The 15,414-nt window shown below is 38.8% G+C and overlaps 1 protein-coding gene across 5 annotated transcripts in view; it reads right to left on the reverse strand.

The window, feature by feature from the left end:
* Positions 1–15,414, reverse strand: part of esrrg (estrogen related receptor gamma) — a 509,706-nt gene that overhangs the window by 452,755 nt on the left and 41,537 nt on the right. Inside the window, exon 1 of one of the 5 annotated variants that reach the window (XM_062972159.1) lies at positions 15,180–15,391. The exons of 3 other annotated variants lie outside the window; for them this stretch is intronic. The gene's annotated coding sequence lies outside the window, so the exon portion shown is untranslated. Of the gene's footprint in view, positions 1–15,179; positions 15,392–15,414 lie in introns of those variants that run through there. One more of the 5 variants, XM_062972137.1, reaches the window with a different exon arrangement.

Below are 15,414 nucleotides of genomic sequence, written 5' to 3' on the forward strand. Positions count from 1 at the left end.
CGTATGGTCACGTCTAGCTCTATGATTCTATAACCTGTAAGAAACTACCCAAAGTGTTCAACCCTAACCTAAAACAGGGTTCAGTACCTTGAATAGTTCCCTTAGAGCACATGTGTTAAACATAAGGCCCGTGGGCCAAATCCAGCCTGCCACATCATTTTATGTGGCTCACAGGCTTTCAATTCCAGAGCAACATAATTACACTTATACAGTCTTATAATTACAACCATCCCTTTGAGGATAACCATAAGGTTGATGTGGCCCTTGCTGAAAATGAGTTTGACACCCCTGCTTTAGAGTTTGCATTAAAACCTAGAATTTTCTAAACCCACTGTCAAGGGAGCTACCAGCTGGCTGTTACCATAAACACATAAATAAATGCATGTATTAAAAATACAGGAGTCTTGACCAACATCCTATGCTGTGGTTCATTTTAACCATGCTAACTATGATACATTTTATATACACCAGTATTGTAACACCATAGTGACAAAACTGCAGCTATGGGAAACCTAGTACTGTCAGCACAATTCAGCAAAAAAACAAAAACAAACAAACAAAGGTGGTAGTCTGGATTTGAACATGTGAAATAAGCTTATGGCATTGTTGTGGGAGGTGCTTAAAAGGAAGAAAGTGCATTGGCTTCTTAAATGTTGGAATAGCTAGGTTATTATGGCCACAGCCCATTTGCAGCAATGATTGATGTTGGCAGTGTAGCTGTCCTAACTGACCTATTGTTTTCCCTCTTCTGTTCTAGGCTGAGTAAGGGTAAAATTTAATAATAAATAATAATAATAAACTTTATTTTTATATCCCGCCCCATCTCCCCGAAGGGACTCTGGGCGGCTCACAAAGGGACAAGCCTGAACAACAACAACATATTTAACATAAACTTAAAACATTCCAACAAAATTTGGTGGGTAGTCACATATCTGCACTCACTTCATGATTGTGTGTGAGGTTGTTTGGTAAGAAATAACACACATGATTAAGTATGTCACCATAGTTTTATACTAATGACACTGGAAATACTTTTGTTTCTGACTATTACAAGAGTGTTTATGAATATTTCTATTATTCAACACCCTTCTCTCTCCACCCAGAATTCTTGACTATTCTAGCTGGCAACATACTGCATGCTATTTCTTCAATATTGTGAACTTTGTTCTAAAGGGCAAAAACTAAAACTGACAGTGCAGCAAAGGGCATGCCCTGGAATTCAGGCAGGAAAACAATTAAGGTCCTGGAAATAGATCACACATACAGATATACAAATCTCTGGATGCAGAACCATATTTTGAGCACTTTACATTATGTAACTAAATAAAGAACATCTCTATTGCTTTTCATGTTTCTCAAAAGTAAAAACTGAAACACATGACCAGAATGCTATTAAACAGAAGCCAAATTCTGAATCTACACCCATGACTTTTCTCCTAGAACATCCCACTTTCTTCCACAACAATGCATCCTAGAGGACTTAGCTGATATTTCCTGGCAGAGAATAACATGTGTTTTGACAAATGAGGAAGAAGATTATTCTAAAATGCCAGGTACAAAACAGATTTATGTTACTGCCCCATATTTAAGTTGCATGTCCTTGATCAAGTTTTTCTTACTATTCTCTTCTCCATTTCCCAATGCACTTTTCTCTTCTGCAGGTTTGTTTCAAATGAATGTTTTATTTGTGTTAAATAAAAAAAAACCTAGAATTTGGGTTTGATCTGCAGTAGGCAGTAGACTTCTTACTGTGGTTCTCCCTCAATGTTTTACAGCATCTGTAACATGAATGGTCTCTCCTGTCTTCCCTAAAGATATTGAGGGGACACACAGAGTTAGCATGTTGAAAACTATGCCACCCTGGAAAAAGGCAATACAGTGTTCCCTCACTTATTGAGGGGGTTACGTTCCAAGACCACCTGCAATCAGTGAAAATCCGTGAAGTAGGGACACTATATTTATTCTATGTGTGGAGGAGAGCAAACCACAGACCACTTACTACAATGCAGTCTGTACTTTATTTTAGCAGTTACAATATACAGTGTTCCCTCACTGCTTTGCGGATCACTTTTCGCGAATTCGCTGTTTCGCAGTTTTTCAATAAACTTTAAAAGACTATTGTAAACAATAAAAAATTACAATTTACAGACTAAGGAAAGAGGGAAGAAGAAGCTAAAGGGAGAGAAAAGGAGCCCAAGCAGCAATGGGAGGAGAAGGAGGTGATTTATTGGTTGATAAAGACTTAAAATAGTGTATAACTACTAAAATAATGCATAAATATTAAAATAAATATAGCGTCCCTACTTTGAAGATTTTCACTTATTGCGGGTGGTCCTGGAACCTAACCCCAGCGATAAGTGAGGGAACACTGTACAGTACACCGGCAGAGAAGAAGAATGGAAGCTAAATAACCCTTTTTTATTTCCAACCCTTCCCTACCCCCCCCCTTTATTTCTCCCTTTTCCCCCCTTCCAAAATCCTTTGCACACCACAAAAACCCGCGAAACAGTGAAAATACCGCGATTAATGTGTACATTAATATTAATTGAAAATCCGCGAAACAGTAAGGGAGCAAAAAGTGAACCGCGAAATAGCGAGGGAACACTGTATCCTTCTGCATAAAATATGCTTGTGGACACTGCAATCCTTTTGGACTTCTACCTAGCTCAGCACTATTTTAGCCTTTTGGCTGCTGAGTGGCCAGCTTGTGATAGCTATGCAGGGATCAGCACCAGCAAAGGAAGGACTACAATGTCAGCACCATGCTACTACTACCTAAAATCAGCGCCTCAGGAACACAGAGCTCCATTGCCACTTCTTCCTCTCAAAGCTAGGTCCAAGGCTGCTATTCCCCCAGAACTGACTATCAATTCTCTTCCTTTGTCATAATCCAAGAATGACAAAGAGACAGACATAGAAGATATGTTGAAATAACAATACAGTAGAGTTTCACTTATCCAACATATATGGGCCAGCAGAATGTTGGATAAGCGAATATGTTGGATAATAAGGAGGGATTAAGGAAAAGCCTATTAAACATCAAATTAGGTTATGATTTTACAAATTAAGCACCAAAACATCATGTTATAAAACAAATTTGACAGAAAAGTAGTTCAATACGCAGTAATGCTATATAGTAATTACTGTATTTACGAATTTAGCATCAAAATACCACGATGTATTGAAAACATTGACTACAAAAATGCGTTGGATAATCCAGAATGTTGGATAAGTGAGTGTTGGATAAGTGAGACTCTACTGTAATGGTAAATGCATATGTTTGAAGCTCCTAATTGAATGATTATGGGAGTTTTCCAACCCTTATCCCATCATACTGTTATGATATGTTGGAGTTCCCCTCAGAAAATCTCACCAATATGGGAAAATGTGGGGCTAATACACCAAATGAAAAGACGTTTGCAGTGTTCACTGCAATCACCAATACTGCAGGACAGTTATCTTTACTTTGGTCATTTTCCCAGAAAACTGATGGCTGTAACTCATTGCCTTTGCCAACATCAACAAAGGCACCAACTGATGGCCAGGAGCTCTCTGGAGTTCCATGGCCTCCACTACAGCAACAAAAAACAGCAAAGCCGAGTGCCATTGTATTTTCCTGACCTGTGTGAACAGCAGGGCTGGTTCTTAAATCAGAACTTAAAAACAAGGCTGAACATACTGGGTTGGAGATGTGCCTTTGCAGAATCCAGAATTGGCTGGAAATATAAACTATCAAATTACACTCCTCAGTTCAAATCCCAAGATAAATAAATCAAAATAATCAAAATAATCAAAATAAAAAGGCTAAAATCTTTTTATTCAGACAGGCTTTTTTAAAAAGAAGGTTTTAAAGATCAATTCAGGGAGTACTACAATTTTTAACTTTGAATATGCTTTAATATTTTTAACTGGGAATTTTAAATACTGTTTATATTTAGTCCTGTTTTAATGTTTCTATATTTTAAATTGTATATTGATGCTTTTATATTAAGCCACTTTGAGTTTCCTTTGGGAAAGATAAAGTGGGGTAATAATAATAATAATAATAATAATAATAATAATAATAATAATAATGGCTCTGGCATAAACCAGTACAGGTGGTCCCAGTGGTAATCGGCACACTGGGTGCCATGCCAAAAGATCTCAGCCAGCATTTGGAAACAATAAACATTGACAAAATTATGATCTGTCAACTGCAAAAGGCCACTTTACTGGGATCTGCACGCATCATCCGAAAAAACATCACATAGTCCTAAATGCTTGGAAAGTGTTCGACTTGTGATTTTGTAATACGAAATCCAGCATATAATTTTTGTTTGCTGTGTCATACTATGTTTTTGTGTCAATATGATAATAATAATAATAATTGAAGGAGAACTGGAACTCTCTATGCCTTTTTTAAAGGAGCTAATTGCATGCTGAAATCCAAGATAAGAGCTACTATGTAATGTACATGTGTGAGTCTCACTGCATAAAGTTCAAAGTTAATACATTATTTTGCATTACAAAAACTCTTAATTACATCATATTACATAAACCAGTAGTTAGTACAAAGTTACAAATCATATGAAAAACCTGAAAACCCCCTATATTCCCTTCACTAGCTAGTTTAAATATGTCCGTATATGTCAAGAATAACACACATGTTGTACTTATTCATTGTCAAAAACACTACAAAATTGGTCCTCTATATCCATGGATTTTATATCCACAGATTCAAGCATCTATGGCTTGAATGTGTATGTGTGTGTGTATCCCAAAAGCAACCTTAATTTGGCCATTTTATATAAGAGACACCATAAGAGACTTGAGCATCCACAGATTTTGGCATTTTTGGAGGGTTCCCAGCACATACTGAGAGTTCACTGAACTTCTTTAAACATATGGTAGTGTAGAATCTACACATTTTATAAATTAATTTGGAAGGAATACCACCTACAGAGAAGATAATAATAGTAACCTGGTAGGTCTAATTCCTATTCTTGTCTCACCTTAACTAAGGTTTCCAAGCCAAATGGACCTAAGGTGTATGACTCTATGCTACACTGATATTCCTCGCTAACTATGAAATAAATTTTGAATGATTAAGTGGAATGGTTCATACAAATTGCGATCTTCTGCTTTTCAGTCATACAAAATAGCTTGGAAAATATATACTGCATGTGTTTATTATAGTTACAGTTGCTATGAACATCTATAACTCTCCAACAATTTCTTTGATTTATGTTCAAAAACATACAGGGCATGAAATGATGCCTGCAACCTTACATTTTCCTCAAGAACATTGTGGAGAACAGATACATTCAAAACATCATGTTAGATTCCTTGTTATGCCTCCTTTAAAAATAAATGTATGATAATCAATTACACATGCTTCAAAGCAACTGCCACTAGATTCTCCATCAGAAGAAAAAGATGCTTGAGAAAAATAGCACCATTGTCTTATATATAGGGAGCATGTATATACGCTTCAATAGCATATTCTTTTTTCTGCTACCAATAGAAACATCACACTGCACAATATGTCCCAGTCTACACATGCACATCAAATAAACAAGTCCTACAGAGAGTTTTCTGGATGATATCTTCAAGCAATGAAGTACTAAGACAGGAGTGCATGATACATAGCATTTTCTTTTGCTCATGCCTTTTACGATCGAGAATTATCCCAGTGAAATGATTAGAAAATGGTACAGAATGTTATGTCAAAGGATTCAGGTAACTATTTATGAAAAGATATAGATTTACTTCCATTTGTAAGTTGCTTCTTATCTAGAAGACTCAGAAGAGGCATACAGAATAAATAAACAAACTGCATAATAAAGAAATTTATACATTAGAAGTCTAGAGCAGTCTTTTAGAAATACCAAAACAGATCAGTCAAGATTGTATTGTTTTCCATATCCTCTGGTTCTTAAGTGTTTTAATCTGTTTTAAAAGAACATTTTCATCTATTGTGCATCACGTGAAAAGTGCTGAGAGGCAATAAACAAATAAAGTTAATTAATTAATAATACAAACATCTAGTGGTCAAAAGCCTGAGGCAGCAGAAAGTTGCTGAGCTGCAAAGGCCCATCACAGTGAAATGTTCATCACAGCTGTATGGAATATCTAATACTGAGTGGTCCATATAGACTTCCTGGGTGAAAATGTCTCACAAACCAGACATCACTGCGCAAACCACTGTATCTGACAGTGACGGGACCTACATCAAGCCCTCACCTTGCAATATGGTTATCACTTTCAATCAACCTTCCAAACTTGTTTATATATACAGTAGAGTCTCACTAATCCAAGCTAAACGGGCCGGCAGAAGCTTGGATAAGCGAATATCTTGGATTATAAGGACTGATCAAGGAAAAGCCTGTTAAACATCAAATTAGGTCATGATTTTACAAATTAAGCACCAAAACTTCATGTTATACAACAAATTTGACAGAAAAAGTAGTTCAATATGCAGTAATGTTATGTTGTAATTACTGTATTTATGAATTTAGCACCAAAATATCACGATATATTGGAAACATTGACTACAAAAATGGCTTGGATTATCCAGAGGCTTGGATAAGCGAGGCTTGGATTAGTGAGACTCTACTGTATTTGGGATGAAATCTTTAAAGGTATGGGTATTTAGTTGTCAATTCCCAAAGACACTGACATTTTCAAAGAAAGCAAATGTTGTCAAATTCAGATATAGATATAGATATATATCATAGTTTTGATTAAAAAGCAAATTAATAGCATCTCTCTTAAATTTGTCCTGGATCCCAGAAGGATGCAGTCAATCTTCCTCCCTCTCAATATCTCTTTCCCACCTCTCTATGTACATACATATGTTTATTGCCTCTCAGCAATACATAAAAACTACATACACACATATATTATAGAGAATTATGTATACAGGCATTCCCCAAGTTACAAACAAGATAAGTACTGTAGGTTTGTTCTTAAGTTGAATTTGTATATAAATCAGAACAGGTAAATGTTAAATGTAACTCTAGCCGTGTGTGTGTGTGTGTGTGTGTGTGTGTGTGTGTGTGTGTGTGTGTGTTTTGAATAGCATAGGGAAGGGTTAACATCCCTGTGGTATTTGTTTTGCTGTCTGTGGCTCTGTTCAGAAGATTTCACCTCACTTTTTGTCCCTGAGATGATTCGATTTTGAAAAAAATGGCTTGTTGTGGAAACAAGGATTGGTGAGAAAACTTCAATGGAAACAGCTTTTCCCCATGGTAACACTTTCAGGAGTGAATTTCTTTTCCAAAGAGTAGATTTGTAACTATGACTAGCTTGTAATTCGGGGACTGCATGTATGTATGCATGTGTGTATATGTATGTATGTATGTATGTGTGTATGTGTGTGTGTGTATATGTATGTGTACTCTCTCACACACACACACACACAGATGATTACCAAACAGAACTACAACATATAAAATGGGCAAAGGATTTTTGTCTTGGATGCACCTTGCTACATCCAAGCAGCAATTTAGAACACTCTTCAGTGGATGTTAGTATTAACCTCTAGACAGAATCATACATACACACAACACACCAGGGATGGATTCACACCTGTGTTTTCCATGTCGAATACATTACTGCTGCAAGTTGGGCTTCATAGATGATTTGGGATATAAACTCATGTTTCTGGGCATGTTCACTCTAAAACATTGCTTCTTCCAAAACTTCCTTCACTTACTGGCTTTTAGAAGTCTACTTTAGTTTTATGACACAAAATACCAGAGGAGGAGGAAAGGATTAATTTTACGTGGTATAAGCTACATGCTATGTGAAACTATCTTAGGCTGTGGAAAATTCTAAATCCATGGCCTCCTGAATGCCTACAGTTCAGGGGACCAAGGCAAATCATGTGTGTTACCATTTAGGGAATTTAATGGGTTTTTTCATCCATGTTATATACGTAACCTGTTTTAAACAAATATTAAAAAGTGTGACTGAAAACATGCAGCACGAATAGTCTGTTCAACTGTCATTTTCTGCTTCTGAAAATGAAGCACTGTCACCATTTGAACCCTAAATGTGGTTAAAGTCAAATGGACTACAACAAATAAAATATTTGAATGAGATAAACCTAGGCTAACTCTGTCATCATACATGCCATCTCTTATAGTAGCAAAGCACCCGTTTCTCACACTGTTTTCATAATGAAATCTTAAAGGTGTGATAGAGTTAAACTGTGTGTATACTACTATGCTTCTATTGTTCATGCAGCTCTGCTAGATGGCATCAACAGTTGTTCACTTATTTTCACAGTGGGAAATTACCAGGTACTCACTATATAGGAATAATCAGATGGAATCTAGGTCAAAATCAAAGAAAGTCTGTCCCATCCACGGGTGGGAGGTGGGACTGACATGCAAACATCACAGCAATGTTTAAAAAAAGGAATCTGTTTGTCCGAGTTACAGTATATCCTTAGACTTTCTAACTAAGAAAAAATGTTTTGAGAGGGAAAAGAAGGCAGTTTTCCATCAGTCTGGTTTTTCCAAATGCATTTAAAATAAATATAAAATACAATATTAGGGGGAAATTATAATCATTATTCAAATAGCTGACTTGAAACAGTCCCTTGTTCATGGGGAAAACTTCAGTTAGTTTTTCAAGTACCGGCAGTACTGTGAAAAGATTCGCCAACTGCCCCCTGGAGAAAACAGCAGATCTGTATTTAAATGGAGATATATTGTTTCCAAATGTGTGCTACCTGGAAGGCAGATACTGTCAAGGTTTCTTAGTGAATGGATTTTAAATTGCATTAGGTAAGTTTCATTGCTGTAACCCTTATTGTGTCATAGGACTTAGGTTATTTCCTTAGGATGTTTCCTTTATGCATTTTTGTCCTAATAGTTTAAAATTACATCCTAATTTATAACAAAGTTTACGCTAACAATAGACAATGACTCTTAGGAGTGAAACAATAATAATACCTGAAACTATGAAATTTCATAGAGTGAAGGTTGCTCTACAATATAGCAACTTTAGAGTGATGATGTACTATATACAAAACATGTTATCACAGTGTATCCTGCTTATTAAGTATATACTAGTAACATTTAGAAATGATCTTTTTGATATTTAACATTGAGATTGTGCATTCACACATTTTAAAACACACCATCTTATATATTAAACATCCATATAATATAAGCTAATAGACTAAGCTGTAATATACAATTAAAGCCAAAGAAAATAACATTTATTGGATCTTGTTGGCATATTGGAAAACAAGTATAACTTAAGCTGGCTCCCATTTATTCTTCTGTTGTACATGAATGCAAATATAGACCTTCAAATGTACACTCTCACCCCCATCATTCAAGAATGCAAATATACACTTCCCACGCCAAATCCAAGAATCCAGAAAAGTTTTGCATAAGTAAACTATTAAAGTATACAATATTCATAAAGGGGGAAAAATAACTCACAACTGATTTCAAACAGTCAGACATTGTGGTGAGCAGCTTCTTGCTGAACGTCTAGTTGCAATGAAATATCCCTGTAAATAAAGTTTCTGAGAACAGACTGAGATATCCTTCTCAGCAACACCTTCACTAAGAGCCCTTCGGCTGTCTACTTAGTTTGCTATGCCTTATCTTACAGCACTGACATTCTAATGCTGATTCAAATTCTGGGTTCAAAATGAAAGATGAAATATCTTGAAGATCACTTAATATTGAAATACTGATGCAATAATAAGCAGGGCTAGGATCATGATGCTGATAGAATATTCTAGATGGTAGCATTTTAATTTTGGGGTTGGTATATTCCAGAACATAAAGTTAATGTTGCCACATTATCTGATTGTTTTGATTGAATATATTAAGCACCAAATTATCATTTTCTATCTATTGAATATTTATGTGATGTCCCTTATGAGTCATCATTATCATCAATGCTAGTTTCACCTAAGGATCAAAGTAGCTTTACATGTTATAAGTTCTTACCTGGTGTGCATGAAGTAGAGAAATGAGTACCTTTGGGAATATTACTTCCCTATATAAACACTCTATGGCCAGACAGTAATAGGCCATAACCTTCAGCACATGCATACAAGGTCATAAAACAAGTACATAAGGATGCATGACACGATTATTCCAAGTAAAAGGGTGCAGTAGCGTGCTCAAATTTAATTGAATAGTGAGTGTGCTTGAAGTTTTAAAAGGTGCTGATTCAGATATTATACAAGTGTAAAGAATAAAAACATCTGAATCTCTTCTATTACATAATACCTGAACCAGGAATAGTCATATTTGTGAAACAGTAACAGATTTGCAAACAGGATAATGTTATCCTGAGGTATGTAAGAATGGTTTCTAATGGTCTATTTTAATACACTTTACTTTGGAAAGTACTCATGTGTAAGTCTAGAAATTTGAGCAAAAATTTGACATCCCCAAAATGGGTTGACTTATTCATGGGTCAGTTCTAAGTGCTGTACCTTAACTCTTTTCAAAAAAGAATCCATGGTGAAAGATGTGTAGTCCATCTATATAGATGTAAAATGATCACTACTCCCTCTTCTCTCCTTTGTGGCATTGTTTCTGGCATTTTTCAATGTCTGAGTGAGAAAATGGCAGCAGCAACATCGTCCAGGGGTGGTAACTTCCCTGAGGTGACACTGAATGATCCTTCATTTATCCATGGGTCACATTAAAATCCATAATTTTGCCCTCCAACCCTGCCCTTGATTTATACACATGAAGTTGACTTATACACAAGTATATATGGTAAACTCACCAGATTCTGCAAGGCTTGTTTTCAAAGATATGTGCATCACATTGCAGCTTGTATTCTATTGACCTAAATGTTGCAAACTCAGTTGTTTAGAAGACATCTGTCTATGGGGTCTCCACGTGTTTCCATGTAAAGTAAGGCTGTAGAACTTATGGAAACAGTTTCCATGGGGACCAATGGAAGCAGGGCAATCTTCTCTCCCTCCTATAGCATCCTATGCACCCTCAACATCTACTCTGGAGAGCCTGAAAGTTCTTTGGAAGCTCTTTTCTTTCCTCCCCCACCTTTCATTGGAGAAGACCTCACAGGAGAAGGGGAGTCACTGTGGTGTGGTTTAAACATTGGACCAGAATTATAATTGTTGGAGATCATAATTTGAATCCCCACTTGGCCATGGGAACCCACTGTTTGACCTTGGGCAAGTCGCACTGTCTAGGCCTCCAAGTAAGGCTAATGCAAACCACCCTCTTTGAACAAATCTCACTAATAAAGCCCATAATTGGTTCACTTTAGGGTTATAATTGGTTGGGGGGGGGGGGGAGGAATTGAAGACATGCAACAAGCACAGGAAGAAGCCCAAACTTTGGTATTACCAGGCGGGGGGGGGGGGGGGGGGCTACTCTTGAATGACTAATACACTATTTTTAAATTGAATGTCTTTCAAACCTTCTGAATAATGCATGATGCATCACAAATATGTAGTGATACTTATATAGACATATACACTTCCTTTCTGCTCCATATATTTCTACAACTGCTTCTTCAACTTTCATATTTAGCATGAGCCCATTCCATAAGGTTCATACCTGCATGACTGAGTAAGGAAGAAGTTTATCTTCTTATTTCTTTAACCTTTAGGAGGGAATTGCTCCAAACCACTAGTAACTCCCCAAGTACATTTTCCTATTCAGCCTTGGCTAGGTGTAACAAACAGATTCTTCCCCTACACAGAGATTATTCCACTGCTTCAGGACATAGAAGTACAAATGCCTAGAGATTCCTTGTTCCCAACACAGATAAATAGAAGATATTCACTTTAACGCTGAGAACTGTTTTATTTGGCACATAGATAGTTTATATTTCAAAGGATAGAAGGTATTTTTAATCTGGTTTCCCTTCCAATACAAGATTAAAAGTATGAAGTCAGCATATAGAAAGATGACCATTTGAAATGACTGCACACAGCTATATGAAAAGTGCCACACATAAAGCAAAATATTCATATCAGTTATACATGCAGATGTCAAGCTCTTTTGTACAAAGACATAGTTTGAATACAGATACATCATAAGGTATTAAGCAATTCACAGATACAAAAGGTGGCTATACTCACACAAAGAGACACATTGTCACATATGCACATGCTTGCATAAGTTTCTACATAAAGTGCAATGTATAATTACAGCCCTATAAAAGCAAAAGCATGCTGTAGTGGTTTGAACACTGGACTATGACTAAAGAAAATAATTTGAATCCCTGCTCAGCCATGGAAACCTACTAGGTGACTTTGGCAAGTTGCACTCTCTCAGTTTCAGAGGAAGGTAAAAATAATCTCCCCTCCCCTGAAAAAAAATATTGCCAAGAAAAAACTGCAATAGGGTCACCATAAGTCAGAAATTACTTGAAGGCACACAACAAAAAAGTAAATCATTAGCATCCCATCTAAATGCTGTAGAAACAAAGACATTTGTCTCACCTCACTCATATGGCCAACTCCCACTCCATTCACAAATAAAGATGCCCAGTTGTCTAGGCCATCTTCCTCCAAGCACAATTGGAGGCATAATTGGCCTATGTCTCTTGCCACTCCTACCAATGTATATTCAAAAAAAATGGCTGAAGGAAGTCATCACGTATATCAAAGTACAAAACAAAGTGAAATAGTGTGATTAATGTATAAAAATACCTACTGACACATCTTTTGGAAATTAATTGCCCTTTACTGTCCTAACCCTGAGAGAGGGAGGGAGGGAGGGAGGAGGAGGAGGCGCATATTATCAGACACACCTTAAGCTCTCTACTACATCTCCCTTGTCTCTTATGAGCTGCAGTGAGTGTGTGTAAGAGTACTCAGCACAAAAGGCCCAAGTGTGAATTCTTTTATCTACAAGTATTTAGTTGGGAAGTAAGTTCCATTTAATGTTCTCTAGAATGCAGCCCAGTTCTTTACTTGAAAGCAACTCTCCCTGACTAGAACTTAGTTCTAAATAACTGTACATGAGGCTTCAGCCAGCAGTACAATATAGCCAATGCCTGTTAATAAACAGAAGGAGGGATCTCAGATAAGCTGATAGATAGATAACTGATGATAGAGTGTAGAGCCTATCTTAGCACTGAACTGCAGCCAGGCCAATTTGACTTATGTAAATCATCCTTAGGTACGAGTTGACCACAGACCACAAGTTGGGAACCACTGTTTTAACCTGTGGTCCATGGACTACCAGTAGTCCCCAAGAACTAAAATAGGATTTGCGGCCTCACAATTACTACACTGTTCAACGAGAGTGACTGATCTCGTGAAACCCTCTTATAGTGCCAAGGCAACTACAATGTCAGGAGGAGATGTTGGGAGGGGAGAGACTGACTCCCCACAAAAGGTGCGAAAACAAGCCTCCTGACTGCTGCTTCTCCTCCTCCCTCTCCCTGAGCGAAGCCATTCCATGTGGCACCTGGAAGTGGGGGCACCATGGTGTCTTCGTTTTTAGCCCTGTTCCTGGGATTATTTGGGGTGCTGATTCAGAAAATTGTATTGGATAGACCACATCAGCTCTAGATTATTAAATATGGTTTTCTGTAGGTGAGCAGATGATGAGTACTGGATGGCATATGTCTGTATCAGAAGCTAGAGCTAGTGTGGTCTATCCCATGCAGTTTTCTGAATTAGAACTCCAGATAACCAAACCAAATCTAAAGTTGCCCAAAAGCTGATTCATAACCCTTTTGGTACTAATGTTGGAGAGTGGTCTCTGGTCAAAGTGGTCCCTGGTCAAAAAAAAAAAGGTTGGGAACCACTGATCTATAGTACAGTATTCAGTTGGGAAGTAAGTTCCACTTAATGTTCTCCAGAATGCAGCTGAGTTCTTTACTTGAAAGCAAATTTCTCTAACTGGAACTTAGTTCTCAATAATTGTACATGAGGCTTCAGCCAGCAGCGCAATATAGCCAATGCCTGTTAATGAATAGAAGGAAGGATCTCAGATAAGCAGATAGATAGATAACTGATGATAGAGAGTAGTGACTATCTTAGCATTGAACTGCAGCCAGGCCAATATGACTTATGTAAATCATCCTTAGGAGCGAGTTGAGTGCAATAGTTAGAGCATGGGAGCAGGACTCTGGAGACCAGGCTTGGAATTCCCACTGGGCCATGGAAACCCCCAGGATGACCTTGAGCAAGTCACACACTCTCCGCCTGAGAGGAAGGCAATGGCAACCCTCTTTGAATACACCTTGCTAAGAAAATCCTGTGATAGGGTCGCCATAGGTGGGAAACTACTCGAGGGCACACAACTACAACAACAACAAAATCAGTCTAGAAAGTGTTTTTTCAAAAAATACAAAGGAGGGAGGGATGTCGCAGAACGCGCTAGTGTTTCCTTGGATGCCCTTTTCCGCTCCAGGGAGCTTTGATGCCCTTTGGCGACCCGGGGGGCGAGACCGCAAAGGCAGTCCCCGGTTGGCCAAGGGGGAGAAGGAAGGAGCAGGGAACTTCCGAGCTCCTTGCAAGGGATGTGCAGGAGGTGGGACGAGCAGGGAGGCGCGTGCACGGCCACTGGCGGCAAGGCAGGAGGGGGCGCGCGCAGGCAGGGATGCAGCCAGCCGCACTCCGGACTGGCAGGAGCTTCAAAGTCAAGTGCTCTCCCTGGCCCAGCATCACCCACCCCCAGCATTGGCCAACATCGGCCCCTCCCTCGCCCACCCACTCTGATCCCGACTTCTTAAGATGGGCCAGTTTCCTGATCTACACCTATGACTATTACAGTACTTTCAATAATAGAAGGTTTGGGGGAGGAAAGGTTGAAGAGGGCAGACACAGGAGCGAGCACAAGCATCCAAAGGAAAACTAGGCTGTGTATATATGTATGTAAAACAATGGCAAAGAGCTGGGAAGAGGGAGAAAGGAAGAGAGAGAGAGAAAGGAAGGAAGAGAGGGAGAGAGAGATAGAAAGAGAGAGAGAGAAATCAGTCGTGCCTGGTTGGATGACTGAAGTGTGTGGTTTCTATGAAAAGGAAGTGACTCTTGAGCAAGTCCAATTGAACGGGGTTTGAAGGTGGAAAGGGGGTGGGGAGGAGGGGGAGAAGAGGGGGGAGGAGGGGGTGTAACAGCTCCTGGCCTCTCCAGTTTAAAAAGAAAGGGGGGGGGGAGGATGCCCCAGGTGCAATGTGCCTTGGCAGATGTGCGGGATGGATGCGCTAAGGTCTGGCTTTACCTGGTCAGGGCAGAAACCGCAGGCGGGCTAGTCAGGTGGGTCGCCGGGGACGGTAAAGGAGCCGGAGCCGGTTTCTTTGGCTCGCAAAGTCTCCAGCCCCGTGCAGGGACATGGCACAACCGGGAGCGCACGCCTCCTTTCCCTGGGCTCCCGCGACCTCCGCCGGAGGAGGGGGGGAGATGCCTCTCGGCGGCGGCGGGGGCGCCCCTTGGAGGCCTGGCCCGGGCTCTCGCGC

The sequence above is a fragment of the Anolis carolinensis genome, chromosome 1 (assembly GCF_035594765.1).
Source record: "Anolis carolinensis isolate JA03-04 chromosome 1, rAnoCar3.1.pri, whole genome shotgun sequence".
Taxonomy (NCBI): domain Eukaryota; kingdom Metazoa; phylum Chordata; class Lepidosauria; order Squamata; family Dactyloidae; genus Anolis; species Anolis carolinensis.